This window comes from Bactrocera tryoni, unplaced genomic scaffold (genome assembly GCF_016617805.1).
Source record: "Bactrocera tryoni isolate S06 unplaced genomic scaffold, CSIRO_BtryS06_freeze2 scaffold_25, whole genome shotgun sequence".
Lineage (NCBI taxonomy): Eukaryota > Metazoa > Arthropoda > Insecta > Diptera > Tephritidae > Bactrocera > Bactrocera tryoni.
Genome location: NW_024395977.1, coordinates 29,144,302 through 29,159,479, shown reverse-complemented (window position 1 = coordinate 29,159,479; position 15,178 = coordinate 29,144,302). Strand labels below are relative to the sequence as shown.

General features: G+C 38.0%; 1 pseudogene; it reads left to right on the top strand.

Moving 5' to 3' along the window:
- The first annotated feature begins 9,236 nt into the window (after window positions 1-9,236).
- LOC120781043 lies at window positions 9,237-9,407 on the top strand (annotated as a pseudogene).
- The last annotated feature ends 5,771 nt before the right edge of the window (window positions 9,408-15,178 follow it).

The window sequence follows — 15,178 nt, the reverse complement described above, 5'->3', positions numbered from 1 at the left end:
ATGCTGATGCTGTAAAAACAACTAACCTCGATCAATTTTTAGAAAAAACTGGGAAAATAATTAACGCACAGACTGCTCAGATAAATTATTTATTAGCATAAGAATAACAATATGCGTCGCCCCGGGCGCAACGTCTTGGGGGTGGCAACACGCTATCGCTATCGCTGTTTTTTAATATTCAGAAAAATACTACAACAAATTTGTTTACAAAATTTATTATAAAAGATAAAGAGTTGTACACTCACAATGTAATAAACTAAATAAAAATGAAAATATTAATTTTTACTCGAATACTCTTCAGTCTTTGAATTTGTCTTATAGCTTTTGGCTTATATCTTTCTTAAAAATAGTGATAGATACACTTTTCTAGCTTTGATAGCTGCAAAATCACATATCATATCATTGTGAGATTGAGAGAATCGCAAGATTCTACAGTCTACTCTGACTCATGGTCGATCTCAAGTAAGATTTGATCAATTTAAGTTTGCTAAAAGATCTTTCACAAGACGCAAGTGATACAGGTATACTGAGTAGTATTCTTAAAGCTGTCGCTAACGTCTTGTGGGCTTCCAGTCCCATTGAAGAAATGTATAATAAAATTTTTTCTGGCGAAAATCCAATTTGTTCTTCGTTTTTCTTCGCTCTCTTTAATAAAAGTAGGATGTCTTGGATGTCACTGTATAAATCTTCGTTATCCAAGTCATCTGGATAGGATTGCTGGCATTAATTTCGACGAGTTTGTCATTGTATGAGTCTCTGGTTAGTTCTATAATTTGTTCAAAATCACAAAGAAAACCAAAACGGTCATTAAGCTTTTCCAAATTTGTGAAACGGGTGGATATTTCCATTGATAGCTTATCCAGAATTTTGATCATACAGCGACGCATTTCTTCTTCTGCCAGCATCTTCAGATATTTCCCCAGACATATTTCGCTTCTTCCGAATTCTCTTCATAATAGTAACACCCCACTGTTCGCACTTATTTTTGGCTTTGACTTCTAGTTCCTAAAGTTTATGAACTTAATATCGAAAATATTTTGTAAAAATTCACTTTTGTTCGAACCACCTCATGAAACTTGTAGGTAGGTAGATAAAGGGGGCGGCGGAACATCCTTGGCCCCGGGCGCCCGAAGTTTTAGCTACGCCACTGCAACCATATTAACGAAATCGAAACATTTCTTAACAAAAATTAAATAGATGTGTTTTTAGTTTCTGAAACTCATTTTTCACAAAGACCATTTTTTAAAATTAGAGGATACGACATAGTTTATTGTAACCACCCTGGGGGTAGAGCCCGAGGCGGGTCGGCGGAAACATTGAAAGAAATTTGTTCACCTTCGATGCAAATTTCACGCATAAAAATCAAAACAAACACACGATCAAAAGCTATTGCCGCTGGATACTTTCCACCCAAGCTCACAATCAGTTGCATAGAATATGAAAATATGTTTAGCGAATTCGGCTCGAGTGGGGCTCTCGCTTAAATAATCCGAAAGGTAACGAACTATTTAAATGCATTATGAATAAGAATTTATCAGTTCTCTCGACCGGTATGCCTACCTACTGGTCATTGGATCCCACTAAAGTTCCGGATCTATTAGATTTTGTTGTGTACTCAGGCCTCTCTAGTAATTTGCTAAAAATTGAAGAAAACTTTGAACTAAGCTCTTATCACTCACCCTTAATTGCGGTACTCCAATCATCACCTATAATTCTTCAAAGTAAACCAAAAATTGTGACTCCGCGTACTAATATTTCATCATTTTCTTACTGGTTAGACAATAATATTGATCTTAGTGTTAACTTAAGAACCACTGACCAATTAGACGGCTTTTTTGAAAAATTTAACAACGCTATTGTAGAAGCAGGTTTTATCTCAACTCCACAAGATTTCTCAAAGGCCCAAAAGTCAGAAAGGTTCCAGTAAAAGACTCCAGCAATTCATGGTATCGGTCAGATGAAGATAAAGCAGAGGCGTTTGCTAAGTACTTAAATGAAGTATTCACACCATTTAATTTTATTAATGCTTCTGATGAAAGGGAAGTGATGCACTTTTTGGATACTCCATGCCAAATGGATTTTCCAATAAGGCGTATTATTTTATCAGAAGTGAAAGAGGAACTGGCAAAATGTAGCAACAAAAAAACTAAAAAATACAGGAATTCCGATGAAACACCTAAACATATTTTTGCTTGTGAGCGGCATTTTTCGGCAAAAATGCGCCTTGAAAAGCGATTGCGTTCGGGGGCCGTTCCCGATATAAATTTAAAAGTTGAGCCTACATTTGACGTCCCAAATTCCGAATTAAAAAATACAATTTTATTGGGTCTAGAAGATTTTGCTCCTCAAGTTGAAGAAGCTGTCTCAAATGCACAAAATGCATCGAGGCAGCTTTTTCCAAGTATCGAAAATGAAATTGAAGATGGAATTTTAGAGCCTCTTCCATTTTTTGAGGAGGATGTATTTTTTAATTTTGATAAGGCCGCGCAAACAGGTAGGGGTCTGACCGCAGGTACAGAAAGGAAGAAGAAATTGAGGGAAGAGAATAGGGTTTTGAAAATAAAGTTAGATCAAAAAGAGCAGGAAAATAGAAGTTTAAAGGCCCAGTTAGTTGAAATGGCCGCAGAGTTAGAAAGATGTAGGGAACAGCTAAGGAATAGCTTATTTAGGGAACAGTCAGACCCTCTTTCTTTAGTTTGTAGTAAAGTTCCTCCTCAGTTAGGTGCTTGCATTAGGAGTAGTTTTATAAATAGTAATCGCCGTACCCATGGTCGGTGATATGACAATTTTTTGAAAACGATAGCTTTGGGTGTATTTTTTCTATCGCCAGTTGCTTATCGGCACTTAAAGCACCAATTAGATTTTAGTACTTTGGAAAACTTTGTTACAGACTGGCCCCGTTTCCCTGGAAGCACCCAAAGCAGCATAAAATCGTTAGACATTAGGAGTAGGGGATTCACTTTCGAACAAAAGTTCGTGTCGGTTTCATGTGATGAAATGTCACTGAAATGTCATTTGCAGTATGATAGGAAATTCGATAGGGTGATAGGTATTGAGGTAAATTAGCAACTACTGCAATGACTATAATGGTGCAAGGTATAGGTGGAGAGCCTTGGTCCCACCCATTGGCTTATTTTTTCGTAAAAGGTTCCTGCAAAGGGGATGTCCTCAAGAAATACATTCTTGAAGCCATTACCCAACTGCAACATATAGGACAAATTCCTTGCCATTTTGTTTGCGACCAGGGCACCAATTTTCAGAATTTCGCTAATTTGTTAGGTGTTTCAGCGTCACGGCCTTTTTTTAATGTTAATGGCAAGGAAGTGTATTTTTTTACGATAGCCCCCATTTGATAAAAAGTAGTCGTAACTGTTTACAAAATTTAAAAAATACTATTTTCTTTAAAAATAGACGGGTAAGTTGGTTGGATATTGTTCATTTTTATGAAACCGACTCTAAGTCGAGTTATCGGTGTGCGCATAAATTAACCGATGCTCATATTTATCCAAATACCTTCCAAAAATGAAGGTTAAATTCGCGTCTCAAGTATTGAGTAATACGGTCGCTTCTGGTATGTTGTCCCTATATAGCTCGGGAGCGTTAAGCTCGAATAGTAGGAGCTTTATTAATACCGCGGAATTCGTTTCGTTTTTTAATAAATTATTTGATATTTTAAATAGCAGTTTCGTTGAGGCCGTTGTACCCACTAAAAAGTGTTTGTAGGTTCCCCTGAACAATTAGACTTTTTAAATGAGGCAGAAGAAGTTTTAAAAACTATTCGGGTCGTAGACGAATTAGAAAGCAACACAACCAATAATTTTAGTTTTATAAAGGGGTGGGTGTTAAATATTAACAGTTTAAGACGATTGTGGCGATTTTTGTCACACTCAGGTTTTCCAGTACTTGAAGACGAGATGACTATGTCAGGACAGTTTAGAACATTTTTTTGGTCAGATTCGAAGCAGAGGAGGTACTAGAGTAACGCCCTATATGTTCTCTAGTTTGTTTAGAAATCGTGGGTTACGTTACGTAAACGTCGTAACAAAAGGAAACTGTGAGCTGCCTTTGGAACCTGATGCTACAGTAATTTCGGAACATAGTAATAATGTTCTACGTAATGTGTGTAATGATTCACTATTGAATGACCTTTCTTGGCAGGATTTTCAAGGTCTACCACGGCCTGAACACTCCCTCGTTAGATCAATAACATTAGATAGTAGTTTAGAAATTAATTTTTGTAAGAAAATGCATTTAGTTACTTTTGCCGGCTATTTTTATTTAAAAATTTTCAAACTGCACACATGTTCCCTGCCTTTACCATATTTAGGAGATGAAATTCCTTCGGACGAATTCATCTTCATGCATCAAAATCAAATAGACAAATGCAATTTAGTGAAGCCGCCTGAGAATTTTATTGCATTTGTAAAAATTCTGAAACCAGATTTTAGAAGAATTCGACAGTAATTGTCATAAAATAGGAATAGGAGATATTCTTTTTAATAAAATGGAAGATGTTAGGCCCTTTTTGTGTTGTGATAATTGTGACCCAAAAATGGTTATAGCCCTATTTATTAGAATTAGAATATATTTCTTAACTAAATTTTTAAATAAAGACCTTTCTGTCCCTAATTTTAAAAATAAAATTTTGTGTGTTTCACACCTATAGGTTTCAATTTTTTTTTTTTTATTTTTGAGTGGTTACAATATGCGAACTCAAACTTACGATAGAAAATAAAAAAGTAGAAATTTTGTAAACAGTTAGGATAAAGAGGCTCTAAAATAAGAAAGCAATTTTTTTTAAGGAAAATTAGAATTTGGGATATAAATGTAGGCATTTGTATATATGTAAATAATTATATTACTGTGATATTTTTATATATTTTTTACATGAATTGTTATTGTTTTGTTTTTATCGTTATATGTATTCATTTATCCTTTTGTTTTTTTTCGTTATATAATGAATTGTTATCGTTTTGTTTTTTTTATATAAATAAATTTTTAATGGGTGATATAGGCCTAAAGGGGAACCGAGCACCCAAAACTAACTTCGGTCACGCGCCGTTTTGCATACCTCCTGGGTGGTGTGGAAAGTGCAATTGGGCATTTTAATTTAAATGCCCCAAAATTCTTATTTCGTTCGATCCTGTTAGTGATCATGTGAAATACCTGGGGTTACACATAGATAGAAGGCTTACCTGGAAATATCATGTAAAAGCGAAAAAAAAAACAAATTAATATAAAATTGAGAAGTCTTTATTGGCTTCTGGGTAAAAAATCTGTTCTTTCTCTTGAAAATAAACTGCTAATTTATAAAACCATCATCAAACCTATTTGGACTTATGCGATACAAATATGCGACACGGCAAGCAATTCAAATATTGAAATAATACAGCGCGTTCAATCAAAAACTCTCAAGTCAATTACAAAAGCTCCATGGTTTGTTTCAAATCATACTATTCACAGAGATTTAAAAATATGCAAAGTTAAAGATGAAATAAAAAAGTTTAGTGAAAGATACAAAATCAGGTTAGAGATCCATCCCAATCCTTTAGCAGTGGCATTACTACAGGCACCCACTACAACAAGTGGTGCACGTAATGTAAATACATAACTTTAGCACAAACTAGTGCATGATTATGTTATTTTAACATAAAGAAAATAGCAAATAATTATGTAAATTAGTATGTATGTAGTTTGGATTTTTATTTTTATTATACTGTCACTAAACAGAGGGTCACTTAATGAAGTAACACTCACAATTTGTTTGTATCTCAACAGCACATTTACTTATTGTCTATTAACATTAAGATAGATTGCATTTAACTTGAATACAAAAATAAAAAAAAAAAATTAAAAAAAAATCCCATATGTACGGTAAATGAGAGAAAGCTGCTTGGATTTTTCAATAATTTATATACTTTTCTATATGAGTATAAGGACTCCTCTCAGTTCTAAAAGGCTACCCGAATGCAAGTGGATCAATTTAATTTACTTCTAAGCTTAATTAAAACGCCAATAACAAAACGATTCCATATACGTCGACCAGCAGAATGTCGGCTGGCAATGTCATTACTGTAAGTAAATTTTATTTGTACAATTTATCATTTCATAATTGGGGTACTCACAACCCGTCGTTAAGCATCGTAAAATCGTAAAATTATAAACTTTTACACTTGTTTAAAAAATTTGTTCTTGGATTTCACACAAAAATGAGTTCACACATTTACAATTCTCAATGCTATGTTTTCGAATCGTTATAACTTATAACTTTATGAGACTTGTGAAAATCCTAAATAATTAAATACATTCATCACTTGCCGCCAGGTATTAGCTTGGGCTTTTAGGGTAGGAGTATCAACAATGGCAAAATTTTATTGGAAACATGTGCAGCCATTTCGGATGAACTTTCTGGTATATACTTGCCACAACCAAATGAACATGAGTAGAGGGAAATACTTTACTTCAAGACCGGAATGCATCATGTTATAGGAGCTGCTGACAGCAAACATATACAAATTAGGTGTCCGCGAATATCCGGATCACCGTATTTCAATTATAAGCAATATTTTAGTATTGTGTTATCAGCCGAGTGTGATAGCAAATAAACATTCATCGCAGTAGACATAGGGGCTTACGGAAACCAAAGTGATGGCGGAGTGTTAAAAATCAGTGGTTTTGGAAATAGAATTTTAAAAGGAACAATGAACCTACCAGAAGCAAAAAAATTTCCACGTAGTGGAAATGCTGCTTTTCCGTTGACAAAACATTTGATGAGGCCATATCCGGGAAAGTGTTTGGAAGCAAACATAGACCATTTCAATAAATGTTTATTCAGAGTGCGGGTTAAAATTGAAAATACCTTTGACATTTTAATGGCTAGATGGCGAGTTCTCAATAATTCTTTGGATATGTTTCCCGAAAACGCCAATAGAATAGTAAGAGCTAAATTAATTTTACATAATTTTGTAAAGTTCCATAATTCCGAATTTTATTATCCCAACAACTTCGTAGACCACGTAAATGAAAGGGGTTTTCTAATTGAAGGGCAGTGGAGACAATTTGTAGCGCCATTACATCAAAGTACGATATTATGAAGCTCTTTTATTTAATAAATGAGTAAATAATTTAATAAATATGTCGGTTCTACGTTACCGGTACGAACCTGTATTCCTCAAATTTGTTTCCGTCTGGAACAACAAAAACAAGAACTGCAAAATAAATAAAATTTTATACTTTTTTCTATATTTCAAACGTATGGCTTTTTATTTAAATTAATTAATATTATTAAAAATGTTATTGAAAAATCTATTTTCCGCGATTAACAAAAAATTGGTGGAAGGTTTGAGTAATTTGGAGGTGTAACTCCGACATCTCCATGCTTGCCAAATTAGCCCCTTCCACCTGCTTGGCAAGGCTTTCAAAAAATTATTGAAATTGTTGTATGTGGATGTAACTTCTCCGAAAGCTCCGGAAATTTGGCGTCCAGCAGGTAGCTATTTTGTATGGTTTGGTTATGCATGAAAGAAATATACAATGGATCGCCGATTGTTGGTGACATATTCATATGTGTACGCATATGTATGTTTGTATGCTTGTGCATTATTTGTTTGGCAATGGATGCAAATATATGTATGTACATATAAGTATATATGAATGTACGAACATGCAAGTCAATGCGCGCACATGTAATAAGTATATTGATAAGGGATGAAAATATGATTTCAATTTCTGAACGCGCACATGCGTATACATACACTCATATGAGCATGTGCAGATACACAAGATAGGATAGAAGATGTATGCTTTTTAACATCGTATACTATACAAATAAATATTTTTCTTACTAATAGAAATTAAATTTATCACAGCAATATACTTAATACACATATACATAATATTGCTGTGATAAATTTAATTTCTATTAGTTAGAAAAATAGTTATTTGTATAGTATACGTTGTTAAAAGCAAAAAATTAAAAATTTATTCTGTCGAGATTCGAACCTGAGACCTGTGGTATCATCTTGACTTTCCAAGCGCTTACCACCAACACCACCATTGACACTTGGGTTGCTCTGACTTAAGTATGGTTTGGTTATGCATGTACATAAGAAACATACGATGGTTCTAATAATTTTGTTTAAGTATAGAAATATGCTTTTGTAGAACATTTGCTTTCGCAAATATACAGCCAAATGTGCAAACGACATAATATATGTATGTATGATTGTTTCGGATTTTGCTTCTACGCGGTCAAATTTCTATACAAAAATCGGCTGAAATGTGTGAGAAAATAAAAAAATGGACAACTAGGGCAAATAATTTTTAAAAAATTTATTGACAATTAAATATAAATGAAAATACATGTAAATTTACTTATATTTATTTAAATTTATTGAAATTTCGTTTCGCATTTTTCGGCACTTTCAAATTAATTAATATAAGTAAAATTCACGACTTAACCCGCACACGTCTTATTCGCGCAAAATTTTCAACTTTATGAAAATTGGCGCAATTATTGACACTTCAATTTTATGTAAAGTTTAAAACATGTTTACAAACAAATATATAATATATTTGATTTTGGCGCAATTATTGACAATTGTCTTAATATACAAAATTGGGCCAAAACGAAACAATGAAATACATACATAATTACTTTTGCATGTCAATATGGAAATGCCGACGGCAAAACGCAAAGGCATATATTGCACATATGTACAAGCGATACGATACATACAAGCGATTTCTTGGTTGAAAGCAAAAATTGAAGCATGAGAAATTGAAATGCCGACGGCAAAACGAAATTGCTTACATTTGTACATTGCGTATGAATCATGAAAATATCATCATAATGTTTAGGTAAATCTTTTATATATTTAAAATGAGTTATTATAAAATAAGATCACATATTCAATTAAAAGTAAATTCTGTTGGGATTCGAACCTACGCACCTTCTACGTGCTCGTCGTAACTTTTGAAGCGCTTACCACCTAGACCACCATTGACACTTGAATTGCGTTGTCCTAATTATGGTTTGGTTATGCATGAAAGAAATATACAATGGATCGCCGATTGTTACCTCTTTCCTTGCTGCTGCTGCGCATATGTATGTTTGTGTGCTTGTTGATTATTGAAGTTATACTGCTTTTTCTTTCCTTTGTCTTTCATTTCTGCGAATTCTCAACTATTTTATGTGACCTTTTGTTGAAATACCCTGCGTTGGCCGTTGAAAAATTAAGGCTACACTTTACAGGATTATTTCTGTAGTTAGTCTTCATTTACATTTTTTGGAAATCGACCCGCGATGACGAGGTATATCGTTTTATCTGACAGCGTGAGGTTTAAGAAGTTCACTTCTAATTGTGTCTTGTGGCATATTACAACGGATAAAACGACTTCTGAGTGGTGATTTTAATGAATAAATTCCTTTTGGTTGAAATGCTCTGCGTTGGCCGTTGAAAAGTTAAGACTATACTTCTCAGGATCATTCATTCCTTTCATTTCTTAAAAGAAATTAATGACCTTTTGTGCATATTTGCATTATTTCGTTGTCATTTCCATATTCGTAGCAATGGAATTTCTATGGCATAAGTAAAGTAATGGCCGCCGATTGTCACCCCTTGCCGCTGTAGCAGCTTCGCCTACAAACATGTGTAAATACGTATGTATGTATACGTATGATCGTGAATACATATCGACGCAGATTTTTGCGAGAAGCACCAGAAAGTTGTGCAATTTATGATTTTTAGCTTTTGCCATCGTCGCGAAAAGACGACTTGTTGGCAAAGACATGCTCGGGGAGATAATAAATTATAATAAATTTATAAAATGTGAATTTAAGTTTTCTAGTTTTCTTTCATACAAAATGATATGCATTTCTTGGAATATCACTAAGAAGTATAACTTCATCCGCGCGTAGGGACTCCACGTACCTTTTTTTTCTTTTGAGAGAGAGAGGTATTTGAAACAGTTATTTTCTCTTATGTACATATATGTTAATATGTAAATAAATATGCACTTTTACAATTAGAACCCTCGTCTAATATGTATTATAGATATATGTATGTAAATGTATGTACTCGTATGCATATATATTTTACGCTTGGCAATTATGCATATGTACATAAGTATGTTATATCTATAATGAAATATATAGTGAATGTTTCCACTAAATATATATGCATATATGAATTGCAATTGCCCGCTTGAAGAACAACAAAGCGGCAGGGGCCGACGGATTGCTGGCCGAGCTATTCAAACACGGCGGTTACATGTATAATAAAATATATAATGAATGTTTCCACTAAATATGTATGCATATATGAATAGCAATTGCCCGCCTGAAGAACAACAAAGCGGCAGGGGCCGACGGATTGCCGGCCGAGCTTTTCAAACACGGCGGCGAAGAAATGATAAGGTGCATGCATCAGCTTCTTTGTAAAATATGGTCAGACGAAAGCATGCCCAACGATTGGAATTTAAGTGCGCTATGCCCAATCCATTAAAAAGGGAGACCCCACAATCTGCGCCAACTACCGTGGGATTAGCCTCCTCAACATCGCATATAAGGTTCTATCGAGCGTATTGTGTGAAAGATTAAAGCCCACCGTCAACAAACTGATTGGACCTTATCAGTGTGGCTTTAGACCTGGAAAATCAACAATCGGCCAGATATTCACCATGCGCCAAATCTTGGAAAAGACCCGTGAAAGGAGATCGACACACACCACCTCTTCGTCGATTTCAAAGCTGCTTTCGACAGCACGAAAAGGAGCTGCCTTTATGCCGCGATGTCTGAATTTGGTATCCCCGCAAAACTAATACGGCTGTCTAAACTGACGTTGAGTAACACCAACAGCTCCATCAGGATCGGTAAGGACCTCTCCGAGCCGTTCGATATCAAACGAGGTTTCAGACAAGGCGATTCCCTATCGTGCGACTTTTTCAACCTGCTTTTGGAGAAAATAGTTCGAGCTGCAGAACTAAATAGAGAAGGTACCATCTTCTATAAGAGTGTACAGCTGCTGGCGTATGCCGATGATATTGATATCATCGGCCTCAACACCCGCGCCGTTAGTTCTGCTTTCTCCAGGCTGGACAAGGAAGCACAGAAAATGGGTCTGGCAGTGAACGAGGGCAAGACGAAATATCTCCTGTCATCAAACAAACAGTCGTCGCACTCGCGACTTGGCACTCACGTCACTGTTGACAGTCATAACTTTGAAGTCTATCTTGGAACCAGCGTAAAGACCACCAACAATGTCAGCCTAGAAATCCAACGCAGGATAACTCTTGCCAACAGGTGCTACTTCGGACTGAGTAGGCAATTGAGAAGCAAAGTCCTCTCTCGACAAACAAAAACTAAACTCTATAAGTCACTCATAATTCCCGTCCTGCTATATGGTGCAGAGTCTTGGACGATGTAAACAACGGATAAGTCGACGTTGCGAGTTTTCGAGAGAAAAGTTCTGCGAAAGATTTATGGTCCTTTGCGCGTTAGCCACGGCGAATACCGTATTCGATGGAACGATGAGCTATACGAGATATACGTCGACATCGACATAGAATCAGCGGCTACGCTGGCTAGGTCATGTTGTTCGGATGGACGAAAACACTCCAGCTCTGAAAGTATTCGACGCAGTACCCGCCGGGGGAAGCAGAGGAAGAGGAAGATCTCCCCTCCGTTGGAAGGACAAAGTGGAGAAGGAATGTTAGATGGGTGGGGTTGGTAGGGCATGCAAAGAGGTGATCAGTGTCATGCGAAGACTCGCTGCATGCAGAACATACATTGGGTATGTCAGGGTCTATTCTGGATAAGTAGGAGTTTAACAATATCCAGAACGAAGTTGCGCTAGGGCCACTCGCGTTTCTCGCGGCAACTCGAGCTCTTCGTCTGCGATGGGTGGTGGTTTGACTCTAAGAACGCCATTCACGGGAAGGGAGTCAGTGTAGGTGTTGATGGCTCCACTGTGAACAGCGGTCAGTACCTGTCGAAAGTCAGTTGCGTCCAATGTCCGGTCGGCGTACTGTACGACGTCGTCGACGTAGTCAAGGAATGACCACTTGATGCTCCTAGGAGGCGGTTCCGCTCCAAGGAGATGGATGCAAGGGTGGTTTCTACGAAAACATCCCAGCAGGAACTGCTTGGAGAAGAGTTCATTATGCTCTTTAACTGGGGGCATAAGCGTCTCACTATGAAGGTGTTCAATGCGAGACATCAAACATCCTGTGGTGGTCCGGAGTGCAGTATTTTGGCAGGTCTGGAATTTCCTCATCTGCGTACCACTGCATCCAGGCGACCATATTGGTGCTGCGTAGTTGAGGATTGCCTTTGTTGCCAACAACGTTTCTTTGTCTTTTCCCATGTGCTGCCGGCTAGCGACTTGAGGATTTTGTTGCGGCTCTGTACTTTAGCGATAATCGCGGTCGTATGGGGAGTGAAGGAGCATAGACTATCAAAGGTTACACCTAAAATCTTGCGGTTATTGACAGTTGGAATATTGACGCCATCGACTGCAATATTCAGTTCAAGTCTTTACTTCTTCGTCCAGTTCGTAAAAATGGTCGCTGTGGATTTGGTAGGGAAAGTGTGAGGTACCGTGCAGTGAGGAAACGAGAAAGGTCGGAGAGGTGGTTGTTTACTTTCGAACACATGCCATCGATTCTATTGCCCGACGTCAGTATCGTGCAATCATCTGCGTACGAGGTTACGGAATCCATCTCTGGTGGCTGCGGAAGTTTCGAGATGTAGAAGTTAAACAGTAACGGGGAGAGGACACCACCCTGCGGAACCCCTGTTTGATTCTTCTCAGTTTAGATCTTTCACCTCGAAATAGTACGAATGATTGACGACCGTTCAGGTAGTTCTGGTCCACCTCTTCAGTCCTGGAGGAAACGTAGTTTTCTCAATGTCCTACAGTATCGTTGTGTGGTGTGACTGTGTCAAAAGCTTTTGACAAGTCCAACGCTACGAGGATCGTTCTCTCACAGGGTGGTTTCTGGTTGAGGCCACGAATTATCTGAACGTTTATGACGCCAAGTGCTGTGGTGGTGCTGTGCACTTTTCGGAATCCATGCTGGTGGCTGGCTAGGCTCAGGTGGTGAGTGAAGGTCGGGAGTAGCAATGCCTCAAGTGTCTTCACTAATGGGGAGAGGAGAGTTATCGGACGATAAGATTCCCCTTTGTTGGCGGGTTTCCCCAGTTTCAGTAGTGGGACCACTCTTCCGACTATCCACACCTTGGTGAGATAACTTACTCCCGTCAAGCCTAGATGCCTTGGCATTAGCATGTTAATTCCATCAGGGCCAATAGATTTTTAGGATTTTGATTTGTTGATGACACTCTGAACCTCCTCATCGGTGAAAGTAAGTGGCCGCAGTCGTGCAGAATGTCGAATCGTCAATCTGTTTCGCCAGCTCCATCCCCCTACGATCATTTGACAGGCAGGAATGAAAAAGATCGTGGTGCGCGTTAAAGTCGCCTAGTACCAAACGGTTTTCACCACGAAGTAGCGCGCCCAAATTCGGATGATATCCTGTAGGGCACCATGTAACTGGGAGGATATATATATTAAATATTTCGACCTCGACATCGCCTGACCGGTTAGCTATACTCTGACATTCTAGGGTAGTATCGGTCGATGTCTTCATCGATTAGACGATACTGCACGGTGTTGTGCAATATGAAGACTAGTCCACCACCATTATCTCGCTCGCGATCTTTTCATATCATGTTAAAACCGGCATAACTCAGAAGCGGCTGTTTAGTTTGGTTTCTTAGACCGCAACTGTCGATACGCACTCCCGATTCATAAGTGCAACTATCTTCTCGATCTTGCTCTGGAGTCAGTTGCAGTTAAATTGAAGTATACGGGTTTGTCGCGGGTGTCCGTGGGTGACCCTGGGGGCAAGGGATTGACGTGTGGGTGCGGTTGTCGCACTGGGCTGTTGATTGGCGACGCCACCGTTGTGTGTTGCGGGGGCAGACTCCTGCAGCATGGGGCAACGTACGACTCACTCCGCTCACGTGTGGTGCGCAGGCCGGAACACGCCGGGAAGTGACACCAACCAGTGCAGGAATTGCACTTAACTGATGTAACGTTCACGGTAGAGACTGTGCAAGGAACCAAGAGTTGCTGATTGGTTCTCGCACGAGGATTGGAGCGGGATGAAGGTTGGGGGGGGATAAGTCAGAGTGGGAGCAATGTTGCCTGTTTGAGCTCCTGGGGACCGTGGAGGTCTCCAAAAAAAAAAAAAACAAAAACAGAAGAGAAGGTGAAAAAAACTGACTGAGTGCATAAGCAGTGCAATTAGCTTAACCATGTCGAAAATTGACACTGGATGGCAGACAGTGAACAATAAAAGAAGAGCAGCCCCTAGCTCCCCTCTTTCATCTTCACGAAAACTAGCCAGAGTGGATATCGATACTGACAACAACAACGAAAACCGGTTTGATATACTTAGTATTAAGGAAAACGACAACAACAATGACAACAATGTAACCTCTAGTAACGAAGAAGTGAGCGTTGAATCAGCAAACAGACCACCGGCAATCATAATACCAAATGTGTCAAATATTGGTAAAGATGGACAAACAAGAATAACTGCAAAAACAATTGAAGCTTACCGCTCTCTTGTTAAATATTTGAATGAAAAGAATATGGAATTTCACACATACCAGATCAAGCAAGAGCGATCTTTTCGGGTGGTGATTAAAAATCTTCACCCTACATCTGAAATTGAAGACATTAAGAAAGAAATCGAAAATTTTGGTCATCGTGTAAGGAGAGTCAGTAACATTACAAGCCGTGCAGACAAATGCCCACTCCCCTTATTTTTCGTCGATATTGAACCAGCTAAGAACAACAAAAACATTTATGACTTCAGATACTTGGTTAATGCAGTCGTTCAGGTGGTACCACCAAAGCAAACTAATTCCATTGTCCAATGTTACAAATGTCAAGAGTTTGGGCACACGAAAAGTTATTGTAACAAATCTTATGCTTGCGTTAAATGCGGCTCTAATCACAACACTACCGAATGTACCAAAGACAGAAATGCTCCTGCCAAATGTGCAAACTGTCAGCACGAACATCCAGCCAACTATCGCGGGTGTCAAGTACACCAATCACTGAAAACCAAATATAATGTTAGTAAAGCACGCACGATGGAGAGTCGG